Source organism: Bombus impatiens, unplaced genomic scaffold (assembly GCF_000188095.3).
Source record: "Bombus impatiens unplaced genomic scaffold, BIMP_2.2 scf_0113, whole genome shotgun sequence".
Classification (NCBI taxonomy): Eukaryota; Metazoa; Arthropoda; class Insecta; order Hymenoptera; family Apidae; genus Bombus; species Bombus impatiens.
The window spans coordinates 78,988-98,604 of NT_176532.1; the positions used below are offsets into that span (position 1 = coordinate 78,988).

General features: G+C 41.5%; 1 protein-coding gene across 2 annotated transcripts in view; it reads right to left on the bottom strand.

Annotated features, from left to right (window-relative positions):
• Nucleotides 1-19,617, bottom strand: part of LOC100748515 (guanylate cyclase 32E) — a 58,876-nt gene continuing 39,259 nt past the window's right edge. Inside the window, exons 25-26 of one of the 2 annotated variants that reach the window (XM_024364859.1) lie at nucleotides 16,175-16,294; nucleotides 1-36 (exon numbers count right to left, since the gene is read on the bottom strand). The gene's annotated coding sequence lies outside the window, so the exon portion shown is untranslated. The remainder of the gene's footprint in view (nucleotides 37-16,174; nucleotides 16,295-19,617) is intronic. The other variant, XM_033318744.1, reaches the window with a different exon arrangement.

Here is a 19,617-nt window from a genome sequence, read left to right on the forward strand (position 1 = left end):
GCCGCCACCGGTCAGCACCGCCTCCCTCCCGCTCACCTACAACCACAATTTGTCATTTTCACGTTATATTTATTTTCTTCGTATTATATAAACTGAAATATATTCGGCGTATCTACGCTCTTTTGGGATTCGATCGTGCTATCGGTACGTTAGAACGCGGGTACTTGACCTGATTAAATTTTAATGCCGTAACTACGAAAGTTTCTGGCGAAGAAACAACCCAGTTGACAGGTTAAATGGTATGTTTCAACGTTTCTGTGTTCTTATCTTGCAGATCGTTCGATATTTTACGATACGGCGATAAAAAGCGAAGGATACAATTTAGCTAAAAATATGTCTCCTCTCTTCGAATTGGAATTTTACGAAAAAGCTACACGAACACGAATATCGTCAAGGTCGTGGTAGAACTCGAATACGTTCCTCTTTTAGCAATACCAAATTGCACGTACTTTCTACGAGCACACTTCTGTATTAGCACACTGGTGTGAAATGTGACAGGATAGGCTTCACACACGGATTACTTGTACATTTATTGTAACGGATAAATAAAAATCTCGATTAGTTGAATCATCGAACAAGAAAATATATGTACGATGGAGAAAAAATACTCCATCTACACGTTCTATCTTTATCATCTTACTTCTCGATGAACAAATACACGTTGTAAACACGCGATCGGTGAATTGTGCAGCACTCGTGTATTTTTAGCTTATCTCCATAGTATTTTGAAAAATTAACCTAAGCCGCGCAATTAGATACAAGTGCTCGACTTAGAAGTGTCATTTCGACGCTATCTTCCTGACTGAACTGCCACTTATCATCGGTCGCCACTTTATTCGTCTGAGTCATTGCGTGTGCCATCTGCGCGAGGCTAATAATAACTGATATCCCTAAAACGATAGAAACGTTCCTTGATTCCAACGCGTTCACGCCTTCCAATTCGCTCCGATCCTCGTCATATTCCGCCACCGATCGTAGAATTTTCCCAACCGATCGCGAGATCAATCGCTATTAATACCGTTTGTCTTCCTTCGATAACCTCGCTCTTAAATTCTTTGTTAAAAATGAGTCACATCTAACATCAAAGTGTCTGCTGTTTTGCGCATTAAGTTATTATGTCGGAGATCGGATATCAATGATCTCCCGGAAATCTTACGTCAGAAACGCGCAGCACTGCGACTAAAACGTGGCAATTTGCGGTTGACGAAGAGCATCCATGAATGATTCCGCTTTATCGTCAAACGCATCGATCCAACTCATTCGCAATGGTCATACGTCAGCGGACAAGATCTCTGGGCACGCGGAATCGCGTCTGTCCTATTGTTTCACGGGTGTATTCCGAGAGAATGATCTCAAAGAAGTAGCTCGCCAATGTCGTTTTGTTCTTTCTTTTTTCGAACCCTTGTCATACGATTTTTCTTTAGTATAACCATGTTTTTCCCGTGCGACTCTCGTATCTTAAGAAACTAAACGAAGATACGCGTCTTTCTTATAGACTTCGTCATAAATCACAGGTAACTAACAGGTAACAAAACCCAGAGGAAATTTCTACCAACGTCTCGTTAAAAGAAGATAAACCTCGTGACAAACCTTCAAAATCTATTCACTCGGAGCGACCAGGTCGGAACAGAAGATCTACGTCTCATCGAATGAAACGCTCGACGATCGAAATACGTACACTCGTCAGAATCTATGTACGTGTAGATATATTCGATTATTCCGATACTTGTCAAAACGATAGTTCGTCGGAACATACGTCCACATTGTAACCATAACTTAAGAACCGCTGCGCCACGAAACGTAACGAGCGTGACAACGACCACGTAACAGGCACGAAGACGTTTAAAAATATTCTCGACGACGAGTGCAATTTTGCAGCTTAATCAATTCCCGGTGAACAATAACGCAGTCGTCTGATGGCGCGGGCCGATTCCGCGTTCGAGCGGTCGAGAAACGCGCGGCGCGGTGCGGCGCGGCGGGGAAAAACACGTGGCCGGGGTCGACAGGGACACACCTGTTGCAATTACGTAACGAGCCACGGACTCTCGTAGGCGAGAGTGTGCCGGCTACACAACGGCCTACAACGAAGCCTCCGTGCGACAACAATAAAGACGTCTTCCCCTGGCGTGATGCATGGTGTCATTCACCAAGCGTACCGTGTAACTTTCGACTCGTTCCACGTTTCTAACTCGGATTTAATTATAGCCGCCGGTGAAAGTACATCGGTGTGTGGATTTATTTAACGGGACGGCAAAGAGACGCGTCAAAAGGGACGCCTTCGCGGGACGACGTTACCCTGACGGATCGCGGCTGACGAACCCTCTCACACGATGTATCATTATCTGTCACACTGACTGTCGGACAGGATCGCTCTTCTTGTCGCGACAAATCTCGTTTCGCGCTATACAGCCTCGAAGATATAAAAAATATGATATGAAAAAAGATAGTTTTAGTAGGATAACGAAGACAGATTAGACAGATCTGACGATACGTAATTTTGTCTTTGACGTTTAATCAGTGGTGAAAATCTTCGGGTGAAAATATCAGCGACCTCGCGGAAAATACTTCGCGACACCCTTTCGCGATAACCGAATCACCCGCTACTTTGCTGCGTCTCCGCATCGAAATCTTCGATAAGTATTTTAGAATATAATTCTAACTTGATATCTAGCGCTAAACATCGTCGATAATAATAAAGATAACCACGTTGGCGACTGTGCAGAAAATACTTCGCAATTCCTCCTGTAGCTCCGTGCCTCGTTCTATACTTTGGCTGGAAATTTTCGACCTCGTTGAATAATCGCTTACACGCATCTCCGAAAGGATACAGCCGGAACGTTGGCTTTCGTCGATGTATCATCCGTTCAAGAGACATACACGCTTTCTCTCTGATGATTTTTATCGTGTATAATGGTTGAAAAGTGCGGATAGGATCGTGACCCCGTCGAGGTTTTTTCAATTAACGATAGGGGACACGGTACGGACGATGAATGTCGTAAAAACGAAGACGATAGTTGGATAGGTACTGGTAGGTACGTGGTTGTGGATAGTTTTCACGAACGACGCGTCAGCATGGTGCTATTTATTTTCAGGTGTTGTTGGAGCATCTCGTTAGCGTGTTTAACACGTACGGATAGGATTCATGGTAATACGCGTTCTCGACGTGCCTCGTGAAATTTTCCAAATTTTCAATCGCTAATTACTGCTATGTTTTTGTCTCCTTCTAAGGTTAAATCTATTCCTAAGAATTTAAGAAAGAGAAAAAATCATCTTCCATTATAGTAGTTTAGCTGATAACGAGCTTTAAGCGAGGATCGTAAAAGATCAACTACAATGTTGCTTTAAATTGTGAAAAACCCTTATGCAGTGATCTATACGGAGATGGAAAGGAAAATTCCAAGAGGAAACGCGAGTAAATTCTTAGAGATTTTTACTTCGATTGTTTTTATTACAGAAATTTGATTGCTCGATAACCAGAATATGATACAACGTGTACACGGTTCAATGTCCCGAAATAATTGAGGCACCATGATTTCATAAACGACGTCACGCCCATATTTGCTGGCAAAGATCGTATTTCTCTAATTGAGTTGCTCGTCGTAAAGCGACGATAGGAGAAATCCCACCTAGCTATTAAACTGTCTCGATACATTCAAACCATCGCAAATTTCACACTAAAACCTACAAAACTATCCTTCTTCGTGAACGAACTTCCTTGTTAAACGATAAAACTACGATCGTGTGTGTCTAAAAGTAGATGAAAAAAGCCGTCGTCACGCGAATAGTACGATCGTTCCAGCCAAATTTATTTTCACCTCGAGACCGTTACGTTCCCATAAGCGACCGAAAAAGCAAACACGTTCTTTTTAACGCGGACTTGATACGTAAAGTAAATTCAGTCCGATAAAACTCTAAGAATAGCAACGTGGAACCGCATACTTGCGTTATTTGTCAATGACGTCGCTTTTCGATTACCTAAGATAACTCGATACGTCTTTCAAACGCTTACTGACACTATCTTTAAATTTGGCCTGATTTTATTGCGCAATATCGTTATCGTTTACTCTCAAATCAACGAGTCTTTCTACAAATAACAATTACCGTGATCCAATTCTAGATATCTAGTTGGCGTTTTTAAACTCGCCACGTTCTTTCAAATACAGTACGCAAAATCGAAAAGGATCTATCCCAAGTCTTACCGTACATAGCACGAAACGAATAAATCATAACGTCGTCAAGATTCTTATACCGATTCGTCGAGTCTTCGGGTTTTACTCGAGCTTCGAATTTACTTTCCACCCACGAACGAGTTCTTTTTCGAGCGACGATTATATACGATCCATGTGTAAAAAACTAGTTGACATCTTTAAGCCCGACATCCTTCGATAGACATCACGCAAAGCCAAGTATGTAAGATCTATTCTATTTCCATCGTGACACTTCTTCGTCTCTATGTCGCGTCTCGTTAATGGAATCTTGGAATCGCACGGACTGGTCCTCTTTCTAACGCGTTTCCACTACCTTTTGCGCAAAGTTGATCGTAGCTGAAGCGGATCGCGAACGGCCGGAATCGAGGCAGGAAGTCAAATCGGCGTGCTGTGGCCGGTGGTATGCGTCAGGCATGCGTTTACGCAACCCAGGGTCAACACTCGCGGTGCATATCGTTTAGATAAACAGTGATAACTCTTCTCTCCGAGCCTGCAGCTCGCTTTTCTGGCCTACACGAACGCGCTATTGATCTTCCACCGTCGGCTAACAGCGTCGATGTTTGATCATGCCGCGTAGGAATCGATTACCAGGTCAAAGATCGAACTTTCCGAAAAAGACTTGGATCGTACGAGCGTTTAATGCGATGATCATCGTGATCGCAAATTACAGTCATATACATGTATGCAAATTAATCGTTCGCGACTCTACGTGGAATTGGAATGGTTGCACTCTTTGTAGTAATTCTGTCCACTTTAATTTTGTCAACGTTCGATATAGTCTATCTATACCGACGATAGTATTTAGCGTTAATAAAATGGAAATTGAAATATCATTGTGTTACGGAGGAAATTAATAAAGCAATTTTCTCGTTTAAACCGGTATAGTTCCTATATTTCCTTGTGAATGAGACTCGATCGTTATTCCTTATGACTCACGGTTTAATGCAAGTTCAGCGTCGAGTCCATTGCTAGACAATTTTAAGCGAAGAAACGAAAAAAGAAAGTACTAGAAACGCATCGCGAATCGCAGTAAACGATACGACGTTCGACGCGTGTATATCGAGATATCCTGTGGTGACCAACAAGAGCCACACCCCTGAACAGTTTACAGTAGTAATGTGATATATTATATCGACACGAAACACTCTAATGTATGTACTGTGTGGCTGCGATAATGACAATGCCCACGCGTGCACATCTCGTACAACGTATATGCATATCGTTCTTCAATTACCCCTTGTAACACGATATACTGTAGAGACGAGGCGCGTTAGAACCCGTATTACACGTATCACGTGTGGAAAACAAACTGTTATACAGGCGAGCGTGTTTTGATCGAATCGAGAGCCTCCTCGCTCTTTCGGATTCCCTCAGGCTGCGTATAAAACTGCTCGTGCGTCGTTCTCACAAGTTCCGACGGATAATCGTTGTAACATCTTGTGGTATTTGTTGCGTTATAAACTTCGATCCGCCATAACACGAATATGCATGTGCAGTACTGTGTGCAGCAACTTTGCGGTGTTGTCTCGTGTACGACGTAGCTTTGACATTCGAAGTGAGTGCGCATAAATAGAATGAACGCCGATACGTAGGCGTAGGATAAATGCGCTTTCCACAGGTATACGTAACGAATTACCGTCACACGTGTTAAATTAATTCTATCGGCATTGGAAATTTTTGAATTAATTTTCTCCAAAAGAAAAGAGAGAAGAGCGACCATGATAAAAGCGATAAAACAAATAAGAAAACTTGAGAAGAAATAACGAGACATACCGAAGTAAAAATCGAAGCGAATATCGTTCGTAAAACCACCGATACAGAACGAAGTAATTTTCAAACGTTGCTAAGTCTATCTTTTTCGAAACAATTCTCCTATTCAATATCGTGTCTAAAAAAAGCTAAAGATGGGAGCACGTGGCTGGCATTCCGAGCACTTAAATACGCGTATACCTATTATCTCGGCGGCAGCAGGTGTAAATTACGGGAATCTCACGACTTAACTTGGACGCTAGTTTAATTAGTACTTCATAGCGGAATATTAAATACCGGCGCGCGTTAAGATCTTTTCGTCGCTGACACTAATTGACGAGTCTTTCCGTTTCGTGTTAACGCGTCTAGTTCGCGAGCCGATCTCGCCTGCGATCTGCGATAAAGTGTCTCGCGTTAACTTGCGATTTCTGTGCCAATTCGACGCGGATCGAATTCCGCGGATGGTGGCTTTCTGAGTGTAAACGAAAAAACGAACGTTGAAAAGAGAAGGTCGATTATCGTGCGGGCTCGATCGAGGCATCGACGTCCGCGAACTTGATAAACGAGCGATACGCGTCTGTTCGATTAAATACGAACATTAATAGTCAGCCATTTACGCGAGACGAGCCTGTATAAATCAAAAACGACGAGCACACGCGTACGAAAAACATAGATCCGGGGGAAATAAGAAGACCTCTAATTGCTAGGTCTTACCGACTGGCTCTGTTAATTTACTCGCTTCTTCGATTAATTATGCAATCGTGGATGCGATGAAAAACACTGGATTCTCTTCTCTAGGGAGGATGTAACGAATTACACGTGAATCGTGAAATAAATTAATCGACGGAGTATGTTGGAGAGATAAGTCTTGCTAAATGTTACGAGCATCCAGTTTCGCGCGATCTCAGGCCCGCATCCATTTACATACATATTTTCAAGACGCTACTTCTTGTCTCCTAATACCGAATCTATACTCGTTATAGGATAAGACCGACGTTTTCAGAAACTAGATTTACTCTGTAAATCCTCTGTAAAAAAAGAAATACTCTGTAAATCAAAGATTCTTAATCAGTTTATTTATTGCGTCTATAGAATTACAATTTGCTCATTTGTTTCTTGTTAATCCACGCGATGTCAGACCCGCATCCACTTAACGTAGTTTCGAAATGTAATTTCTTGCCTTATAACGCTTATCCTGGTAAGTATACTATATGCTGAAATTAACATGCTGAAATTAATATGCTGAAATTATTCTTTTTTTTCTTTTTGTTAAAAATCATTGTGTTCTATTTAACGCGTAATAATTTCGCATTTTCAGTCGATAGCGTATAGCCAGTTTTCGTTCCAATTTTACCTACTCGTATTTCGTTTCCAATTTATAAAATCGATCGAATATAATTGCGATTGTCGTATCAGTCGTGAAACTTCGACAGAAACACGTGTATTCTTAAAATAAATCATAAAGGCGAAGAGTCAAGTATATTCAAGACACAGAGAATTATAATCGCGTGGCGCCGAAACAACGACAAAATAATTAACATCGATTTCCGTTCTCGATCGACGATACGTCGATTACCCGGCCAGCCTGGAAAACTATCGAGCGAAGAATGCGGAAAAGCGATTGGACTACAATCGTTTCAGCAAACACGTAGCGAGCTTGTCGAAGTAAAGGAAACGATATTATGCATTCGCGTTCTTATAAAAGCGAACGTCACCGCAAATAAATTGCCCGGAAAGTCCGACAACCGACTCGATAACGACGGAAATGTTACGTGAGCTTAAAATAGACAGGTTATTTTTAAACGCAAGGTGATTGCGACAAAAAGTCGTCGTATCACATCAGTCGATACGACGTTGAATTAATAATGTTACTTTTTTCCAGACGTTTATACGTGCCACGACCGAGGATCTCGTGGAAGAGGATTCCGTAATCGGGAAACGGCGGATTATACGCGTTAATGAGTTTGCAACTTCGACGATACGGCCCTGTGCACACACGAATAGCAGAAACACGAGGAGCACGGCTACGTAGAAATTTATGTTTCGTTGCTGCTACGTTGCTCCAATAAACCGGCCGATCGTTCTACGAGCTTGTTAAGAAACGACCGCGTCGACTGCAAAATTCTTTGCAACACTTCTTATATCGCGCTTCTTAACGACCTTATTAACTTTTTATCTGGGACAATCAGGTTTATGCTAAGAGATTCTAGAATCTGGAAAATCGCGAGGTGTGAGAGAAGTCGGCGAATATCTTCGTCAGAGTTGTCAACGCGAATGAATTTCAACGAGGATTAACGAGTGTCGCCGCTTCCGCCACGTGAACTTTGTTCCGTGGAAAGTAAGTAAGCACCGCGGATATCTATGGCACGTGGCGATCATGCGGATATCAACGTGTAACCGATGCAGAGACGCCGAGGATCGTTTTAGTCGATGCAAAGAGTTCTTTTTTCTTGCGATCGTATCACGTGCGTTTCAGTAATTTATTAAATTATATGAGAATGTATACACAATCGGATAAACAGTTTTTTTATTGTTGTTATTATTATTATTATTGTTACCGGCAAAGCAAAAAACGAATTCTTCACGTATTCGCGATTAGGTAAGCACAGAGTCACGAAAGTATTCGAACAGCATGTAGACACGTCTTGTGAATATGTATATTATTTGTATTATACAAAACATATTGAAGCATTCATTAGCACTGTTACGAGGTCTGACTATCATCATTATTGATAGAGTATAAAAAATATCTGAAACATTGCATAGAGATTATAACGATATTTAAACGATTAATTATTCATTACGTTAACGAGCATCGATATTCAATGGAACTATCTTTAACATTTATTATACGTTAACATTAAGTATACAGGGTGGTTGGTAACCGGCGGCACAAGAAGTCGAAAATATAGAATAAAAATTCTTTTTTTAATTTTTTTTTAAATCTACAGTGAGATCCGTTATAACGAGACGTGATAAAATGCACGCGTACCGAGCGAAAATTCAAAGTCGATTTTCTCGAAAACAAAGCCTCGAACGAAAAACTTTTATTCTATATTTTCGACTTCTTTTTTCGCGTAGAACCACCCTCTTTCCGCTTGTATCGCCAGTTACCAACCACCCTGTATATTTGCAGGAAATATCTTTTCATTTTCAATACACATTTTTCGCATTTCATCGATATAATCACGACAGTCGCGCCTTGTTACGATGCTAATAGAATTGCAAAATCTTTCATTTAACAACAATAACGTATACCTGCACGATTCATGCATATCCGATGAGGAACGTTATCGTATTATTATATCTGCATCTTTATCTGTTTATTTCTATCCGTATGTGCGTGAGAACGATACGTGTCCATTGCAACATGACAAAGTTTGTTCATCTACGAGTCATAAAACTCGGACTATCTTCAAAGAAAGATCGTAAACGATGTCCGCGTGTAATTTTGGAGACAAAGAAGCGATTTGCCGTGGACGATACGTATCCGTGCATCGAAAAGCTGGCACTTGCCCAAACATGCAGCAACGGTCGGAAACAGTCTGCGTTAAAGTCTGTCCCTAACATAATTGAATAGCTGTACACTGTACGCTCAACGATCTATTTACCCTACGAGGAGACACTGCGTAAGAGACTGTGTCTTTGCAGTGTACAAGACTAAACATTAAACTTCTTCCGCACGAAGAACGCGACTATGAATAGCCATCGAGTAACTGGACTCTGTTTATCGCATTCGCGATTACGATTATCTTGACGTTACGGTGACTCACTTTTTATACGATTCCTTCTTGTTTCTGGGAAACGTACTCGAAGTTTGATCGGCTAACTAATACGAATCATCGAACGATTAATTACTACAAATTTTTGCTCTACTTGAAACCGGACGAAAGACTTTACCGAGAAGTCATTTATTTTCCTAATCGACCCTTTTACGCTCGATACTGCGGATATGCAACTTTAATTTTTTCCTACTTTGGTACATTATTAATTGATAACAGTATTTTTCAAAGGTGTTTATCATTTAAACGTATTTTTATATTCTTCTCCTATTCTTCTAGTAACGCACTTGTATTGGCATATTTCTGCGAAATTTTAACGCAAAAGTATACGTTTCATACATCAAAGCCAAAGCACATGAAATGAAATACAGCGGTCATGGGTTTACGGAGGATTAACAGCTAGTAAAAAAAGATCATTTCTGAGAAAAATATTCGTCCAAACAGCAAGGTTCGAAACGTTTAATGGAGCGCATGGCCGTAAAAAAAACAGCAGATTCTTGCGAATAACATACGCCACGTGAGAGCTTCGCGCAAGTAGCAGCAGCCAAATAGGACAAATTTATCATCCAATCCTCCTCGTTCTGACGCTAAACGAATCTCGCTATACTCACGAAGCATCCCAAACGTCGATGTAATAACGTTCTTTAGTCGACATAGTCGCATCAACAAATCCACAATTTACAGATTATAAATCGCCACGATTTTACATCCTCCTTATCGGATGCACGCGCGCTATAAAATAGACGATGGTTCAAAGTAAAATTCAGTTTACATAAAGAGACGAGAATCGAGGAAATCTAGATGGAAATCAAACGGGAAGCAGTCGTAAACATTCACGTGCCGACGAAATAGTTGGCAGACAGCCGCTTGATGGTCTCCTGCTACGCGTATTTTCTTAATTTCACTCGGTCTTCGCGATTTGCCTCTAACGACCCACTCGCGCGAATATTGCGCGGATCGCACGCACGCGGGCGTTTTCGTTTTGGCAAACACTGGCAAACATCCAAAATTACACGCCCGTAATTCCCTCGGTTTAACACGAACCGGAATTACTCGCGTCGTCCACATACTACTTAATGACGTTTATGTACGCGTAATAACCAGAATGTAGATTTTTATAACATTCGTGGAACATTTCAAGACGAAGAAGATGCATAGTGTACAAACGATACGCGAAAATATATTGGTAAGATGTGGTCATTTGGGTCAGCCGAGCTTCGATGTCTTGAGATTCGATCTCGAGCTCATTACGGAAAAATTTGTCGATACCACCTATTGACAAAATCAATCAAAATCAATACCACCTATTGACAAAATCCGCAATCACTTAGTTGCCAACACAATACAACAAATTTTTCCGTAATGAGCTCGAGATCGAATCTCAAGATATCGAGGCTCGGCTGACCCAAATGACCACATCTTGCCAATATATTTTCGCGTATCGTGTGTACACTATGCATCTTCTTCGTCTTGAAATGTTCCACGAATGTTATACAAATCTACATTCTGGTTATTACGCGTACCGATATTACTATTATAATAAGTCAATACCACCTATTGACAAAATCCGCAATCACTTAGTTGCCAACCCAATATATTAGGCGCTACTAAGTTTGTAATATAATAGAGATATAACGAGAAAATCACGTATATAGCTACTTTAAATGCAGTAAAAGAAGGAAAGAAATATTAGCAACGAGAAAATAATTCGATTAACCCTACGGTAGGGTTATTGATTCGTTTAGTTTCCTTGTGATTGAGATTTGCAGCGGTTTCCGGAGGTCGGAGCTAGATGGAACCAATCTAGAGTGAGTTATGTTGTTTAATATCGGCTAATAAAATGTGACTCATCGATAGGCATAAATTAAAACGATGATGTATTGTGTCGAGCTATAAATAGAATTCTTAGTAAGCTGACTTCTTTTTATCTGATATTTAATTGACTGTCTTTAATTAAATTACGAGCGGACAAAATGGTGTAAAAATACATATCTTTAAAAGTAAAACACGTATTTTCAATATTTATACGATACTCGTAGCTGTACAAACAGTGACGTACATACGTAAAGAACGAAAAGCAAGGCGCGCGTGAATTCCAAATACGAAGGGAACTACGATGTAAATATGTCACTTTCTCATACGGCTCAGATAACAGCGGCAGCATGTAACAGTGTCTTGTAATTGGATTAAAACACGTGTACGCGTAAGTCACTGGGAGTCAGATTGACGAATATGATTAAGCACGGACAGCGGTAGTAAGTACATATAATGACGTGGTCGTCATTCCGAATACTTTTTCCCTGATTAATTGCCAGCTGATTTCATCGGACGACGAATAGAATGAAAATGGCTGATGGACAGATCAAGAGCTGAAACGTCTAGCTGATTGACAGTTTGACCGATAATAGAGTACTTGGAATTGACTCTGGTGATAGCTGGAAAAATTGGCGCGAAGTCTATTAATAGACTTCAAATGTTTCAAGCTCTAATAAAAAGACGATAAAAGTGAAACCTGCGAGAATTTTATTTTACATTTAAGGAAAGTTTAAAGAGATCTTAACTGAGAATTTGAATTCCTAATCGTAAGCTTGGAATTTTTATATTTTGCAAAAATTCGTCATAGGTATATCGTACGAAATATAGAATATATCGATAATTAAAAAACTACAAACTTTCCGAACAACCTAATATTTAATTATTTCTACTTAACTGGTAAAGGTACGTGTCTACGGGTTAAAGGATAAGTGAAAGTTGATATTTCGCGAAAAGTCTGCTCAAAGTGAAATTCATGCTCCGGCTATATGTATGTACATACACATATGTATGTATCGACATACAGTGGAACGAATCGCGAGAAATTTTCATTCATCCGCGATTGTTCGTAAGGTACGTGAGACACGTTCACGGTCTCGTTTGTTATATTATTATAATTTATGGGGATTACAAGGATTTTCCAGGCAACAGTGCTACGAACAAGCACATGTGCTGGGAAATATGATATAGCACCGCAAGCATCGTATCTCAATCTTATCGAGCAGGATGAATTTCACTGCGAAATTAGAGAACCGAACTCTCCTAGTAAAAATAAAAAAAAAAAAAATAAAAAAAATAAAAAAAAACAGAAAAAGAAAAGGAAAAATCACCTTGAGTCTGAAATATGGGCAGTTTCGCTTATCTTTCTCGTTCTCCACAAATATATTAAAACTCGTGTTTAAAATCATCGATTGGTCGTTATCAGTGGAATGCAAACGCAAGCTGAGCAAATTCGCGTGTATCGCGTACCGCACGCATCTAAAAATAATTCGCCGTATCAAAAATCTGCGAGATCAAAGAACGGAAAAAGAGCAAAATGAACGAAAACTGAAAAACACAAAGTACGAAAACGAAACGCGAAAACTGGCGAAAGCGGCGGCCTTACAGAGGATAATGGTGAACGATCGTGCGCCGGGTATCTTAAATGGAAAGAATGAAACAGCGATGTTATAAAATGGATCGAGCTTGACAGTGTCGTGGCTTTTAATCGTCCAAATAAAAATTCGACAAATCAAAACAGAGATATCGACTTAAAACTCGTTGCTTCTTTGCAGCTGGCTTTTTTACAGGTTAACTTTAACCAATACATTAATTGAGCACTACGGAGAAAAAACAAGATGGTTCACATTTCTTTATTTTTCATACGAGAGCAGTTCTAAAGTCCAATGCCTTGTCAACCAATCACAAATTGCTAAAACTGTTTTTATACGAAATAAATGACTCGTGCAACGAGCAACACGTATTTAAATCATCCTCTCTTATATAAAGCAGCAGATACAGTGACAGTGCCGTGCCAGAATATTAAAATGTAACTACTATGTACAGTAACGTATACCCTTGTATGCCATCAAATGCTAACAAAATTAGGAAGTGAACGCAAATAAACTTATCATATCTTCCCCATGCAGTTTACATTTATAATCTCTATATCTTATATTCTTTCCAGTAAGAATACGATGCAATTTTATGATCAGCGGAGGCGAAGGAGGCGATCCAATGCCGTTTTCACCGTCACCACACGCTGTTCTTTTTTCTTCTATTTCTTTTTTTTTTTTTTTCTTTATTCCTCTTGCCGCCTTAGTAAGATCTCTAACTACTGTTCCTCGTACCGATGCAATGTATCGCGTTACAGCGATCGGCATGTAACTTTATAACACGGTCCGCGAGAGACTATTTCCTTCTTCCAGTCATAGACCGCAATGTTATTACTACCGAGCCCGAGCAAATACACACGATTTCGCAGTTTCCTCGCGGGCCTAACAGAGACGCGATATTTCATCGGGATAGGTAATAGGAAATCGTCGGCTTGTACTCGCGGGGGAAATCGCGTACACGAGCAACGTTTCACTAAATAATTATTCAACAACGTTGTAAATCAGTCGGGACGCGGACACGTATCGTTATGCAGGCGCGAGGAGAGCGCGCGTGCCACCGGTATAAATTGCTATAATTCTGTAAATTCCACCGAGAACCCCTTCCTCTCGCCCTTTCTCTCTCTCTCTCTCTCTCTTTCTCGCTCTCTCTCTCGCTTTCCGATTGGCGCGCTTACCTGTCCGTAATTACAAGCTGACGTTTCTACATATAAATTCGTATTCGCTCCGGAATTGGTATCGTTACGATTCCATAGGGTTAACGCCTTCTGCGTGGCTGCAATTACGCGTCTGGAAACCTACCAATCTTCTAACAGGCTTATAGCATCCGTGAAATGGAGCTATCTAATCTACGAGCGAGGCGGTTCGAAGCGAAAGAGAATTTATCGAAGCATGGAGGAGTACGGCAGATCAGAGGAATCTCGTATCGCGATCTACGGACGACTCGTTCGATTATTCCGGGAGCTTGTCGTTTGAATAAGCCTGTAGAATCCGAGCGGGCGGGTGATTCAACCGCTTCTTCTTTTACCATGAATGGCACCGCATTGTTCCGTGCTTCCGTGTAATGCACGCACACGAGTACACACACGCGTACCATACAACCGCGTACGACAGAATTCTGCAGAAGTAGCTATCGTATGTTTTCCCCGCGTACAATGTTCGTGACTGGTTTTATCGCCGCCAGGCCCTTCGTACCTCGTCGCACGAACCTACACGACGCGCGCTAGTTTGCGACGATCGCGCGAAAACACGCGTTCCTCGCGCGATTTCGCGATTCCATGCCGCGCTTTTCGTTTGTCAACGTCGACCTTAAGAAAGAAAGATTATTTCGGCAACTGGCCAAGTTCGATCACCTTAAATCTCCTGTTGACCGTAACCTTTCGTCTAGAATGGCGCAATTGCCACGCTTACAGTTGCGTTTAACGATTGCCGTAACGACATAACGAGCCTAACATTCGGATTTTTTATCACGTTGCCGGCCACGTGAGTTTCAGCGGTGACCCGCGATATTTGCCCGCGGAAAAACTTGAAAGGGAAAAATGAGTAATGGCTTCGCAAAACTCGAGTCGTAGATATGTAACTTTAATACGATTATTGTAAATAGGGAGATGTAACCGCGGTTGTTCAACGATTTAATCGTTGTTCCGAGAAGCACGTTGCAATACAGGGTGACGCAAAAGTACTATAAAGTAATATGTGTAATCGGCAATTTAAAAATTGTATTTTAAGAGGAACTAATAAATCCACAACGCGAAGAGAATCGAATAAGAAATAATTCTACCATAGGCAAATTTCCATAATTCCAAATAATTCTTACGATTAGCTATAATTTCCATAATTTAACTTCTTACTCAAACCTCGAAACTTACGATCGTTTAATCTCTCTGTTATTCCGTACCATGACCAGAGATTCCACACCAAAGATCAACTCTTACGTTCAAATTAAACGAAATTCACGGCGATTAATTCTAATGAAAGCGACATTTAACGTTGCTTCGGTCTCGTGTCTCCTGCCCTGTTTGCATCTGAATATCAATCGCACTCGTTCCGAGCGAATTAAGCGTGTGTTTGTCGCATTCGCGTACCAATACAGCAGTGCTGGCGGAACTCGCGCGTCGCGGGTTCAAGCGTACTTGGCTGAAAGCTGCACGCGGAGAGAGCGAACGGGTATGTTTGCGGTTCCATGGCGGACGTGGACCAAGATAACACGTTAAAATAGTACGCCAACAAACGATAACACGCATTTAGAATATCTGTCGCAGTGTCGTTCCTCGCGATATTGAATCGCGCGACTCTCTATAATTGCAACGATTCAAATGGCTAACACCCTTCTTCATCATCGTCTTCGTTCACGTTGAGATACGAGGCGGAAAGTGTAGCGCAGGAAAGAAAAATGTAGAGTACATAGGCGCGCTTGTCTCGTTTACCACGATAATGATAAACTACAACTTTTCATCGACGTTTCAGACGAGGTCGTTTACACGTGTTGCTCGACGTGTTGTTCAGGGAAAAATCACTTCGTTAATCTTACCTAAGCAACATGGCAGAGTAACTTCAGGGAGAAGATCGTCGATACTCGAACGCTATATTGAGAGCATGCTGCTGCCAATCGATACTCTTCGCGCTTTCAGCCTGAACTTCTGACAGCCACCTGCAAGACAATGATAAGACGATCCTTGTTTTATTTGATTTCTTTTTTATCTTCATATTGGATTTTCATGGAGTAATCGTTAAATAAGGAGAAAAAAAGAAAAAAATCTGTCGATGAGACCACGATGATTTGGAGTCGATTTTTCGATCGATAACGAGTTACTTCGACAAATTCCTTCTTCCTAAAGTTAATAATATTTGTTACAACAGTCGAGGAATTAGTACGTATTTCATTCGCATAAGATAAATAAGTTATAAAAGATACATATTTAACAGCATTATAAAACGAAGGATTGCATAAATATACATGCACTGAATAACTTATATAGGCAACGATCGGGAAACTCATCACAAGGAAATTATCACAAGAGCCACTATTCAAGTATAACACGCGACGACATACCAACGGGACGACAGATATGTTAATTTCTCAATTATCATTCAATATCGTTCTTAAATTAACCGCAACGTTCTCTACAGCCGCAAAGACTACACGTTACTAAATAGACTCTTGTCGAACCTAATTCCTCGAGTCCCTCGAGTCTCTCGAATGATAAACAAATGGATCTAACATAGAAGTGCCTCACAAAAAGCGAATTCCAATCGAATTCCTCGTCGCATCCTTATCTCCGGCGTGGCTATAAAAAGAAACGTTCAACTTCGACTAAGAGCATTAGTTGTTCATCCATAACTACTACACAACCTACAAATTCCTCTAACTACATATTCTCCGAATGGTCGATCAACAAAGCGCAAAAAGCACGTAGCCAATCGTTCCGGAACTCTCTGTCGGTCGAACGTGGAACGCGTAATTCTGCTTGCGTTCTCGAGTTGGAAAACACACACCTGGCTGGCGTGTGTCACGTTCATTTAAGAGCGGTCATGTTGACGCGGGGCTCGTAAATGTAATCGCGTCAATTAAGGCGACACTTACGGATTTCTAATCGGCTGACCCATACGTGCCGGATTATGTCAGCTGTTGGCACGTCGACGATTTTAATCGATTGATTCACGCAAAAGCGCGCTCACGGCGACACACGTTCCTCTCTCCTTTTCATGCCATACTTCTTTCTGCTCTCACCTTTTTTCTCTCTTTTTCGTCCTTTTTATTCGCTCTTCCTGCCTTTCATATTCCCGTGTTCGTGCGCGATTTATATAACACCGCGAATGAGGATCATGTATTAATTAGAGCGGTAGTAGGCAGCTACGTCGTCACGCGGCCCTCGGAAAAAGCTGCGCTCAATTGCATCTTCGATTTACACGCGGATCAAAGAGGTAATCTGGGAATAAGAACCGTGTCGATAGACTGCGTGTATCGAAGCTGCGCGATAAGCGGGCTCGTCGATATCAGAATTACAAGAACATAGATATGATAATACACGGAGCTTCGATTTAGAGTAGAATTGGAACAGGTTGAGGCGACGGTTAGTTCCACCTTCTACGAGCAGTCAAGCTTCGACAAAAACTGGATCCAGCATCGGACAGTCTCGGAGATGTCTAGAGCTAACAGATCAAGGCCCAACTATGCTTAACGCGGGTCTCCATTGTTCGGGGCCAGGAAGTTGCCTCCTTTGGGCCTTTGCCTGCATTCAGACGCACTCATGCTTATTTTCTCAAATAATACCGATCCCTTATTTTAGACAGCTCAACCGGAGGCAGCTCATTGTTGGAATCTATTTCTAGATTCTTTCTTCCTAAGTCCTTAATTCATGATAGAGAAATTAGAACTTAATCGTTCTGTAAGAGGAGAACGAGGATCGTAGTGGCCATGCTTCGATCCCGAAAGGAATCGAGTTTCGACTGAATGAGCATCGCGATGAGTACGGAACACCCACATGGTCTCGTGAAAGGTATAGAACGTAGGTGATTTCACTATTCTGGCACACGATGCGATGCATCGGATAAGGGAGACGAGGCAGAGTCCAGATATAGACCTGCTGTAGGTAATAGTTCGGTAGGTGGTAGTGGTAGCGCGAGCGGTAGGACCGGTAGGTTTGGTTTACTTCAAGTTCGTTGCGGCCAGCCGGTTCGCCACTTTTCTTCTTCGTCTCTTCCTCTTCCTTTTTCCCTCCCGGGCATTTTTCTCCTTTTTTGCCCTCTCCTTCCCTTCTTCTGCTATTTCCTCCTCGTTCATGATCTCCCACCGCTTGGTCGTTGATCTCCCCCTTTCCCTCCTCCTTTTGCTTACTCCAGCATCCCTCTGTCTCCAACTTTCTCGCTCTATTCCATTGGAAGATATTTATTTTAATGCGAAGCTGAGGTGTAACAAAAAGGTATCGGTTAAAATCGGCTCCTTCGGCATCGCGAACGCGATAACATCGACAAACCGCGTAGTTGGCTTCCGTGAAATATTAGAGGTGCCCCAGCCCCGGCTGCTACTACTGCTACTGATAGCCTGTCCTCTTCGTTTCACGAACGCAGAGTGGAACGAAGGGGAGGGACAAGGGGGAGAATTGCTCGTCAGCCGCAGAATGGTGGGAACGGAAAGAAAATCTCGAAGAGCCTCTTTGTAGATACCGACGACTTTGATAGAGGCGTGTCCACGTCGACAACCTACCATTAGGATGAATAAGCATATCTTTATGAGATCTCAACAAACTGCGATCTTCTTCTTCTATTGATTACCTTTTTACTTCTTAAATAACCCACGAATCTTAAGAACAGTTCGCTCTTCCAAAGGGCACGCCATTTTGTCTAATTGACTTCTGACATTATAGTAACTCTGTAGTAGGTATAATTATAATTTTTACAACATCTTCGAAATATACGCGAACGAAATTTTAAAGTCGTGTTAAAGTGGCTTGAAATAAACACGGGATGAGCCGAGTTTGGAATTGCAGACGATATTCAGGACGATGTCCCGTCAGCTAGAATTAACCAGAAGCACAAGGTTGCATAATGCGTAATAAAAATACACGTTACTGTTACCTTACTTTAATTGCTGCATTATCCTACTACCTTGTAGCCCCAATTTCCATTTTTACTACGCTCACTTTTGTTACCCAATTATTACCAAACATAACCATCAGCGGTTTCATTATACACCGGCAAAAAGTAAATTGGTTCCACCATGTATCTCCCACGAATAGGAGCACGCGCGCATGCGCCCGCGCAGCCAGAAAAAAGAGCGCAGAAATCAAAGTATATGTAGCATGACTGACATACGTCTCCGGCCGAGTATCAATTGTGAGCGTGTTTCACCGAAGCAATAAGAAACTCTATCTGTCGGAATCTCCATTGCCGAGACAATATCCATTATTATATTACATCATTGCGTAATCGACGTTTACGGTTTTATAGGACTGGCCTCGCGCGCACGCCGCG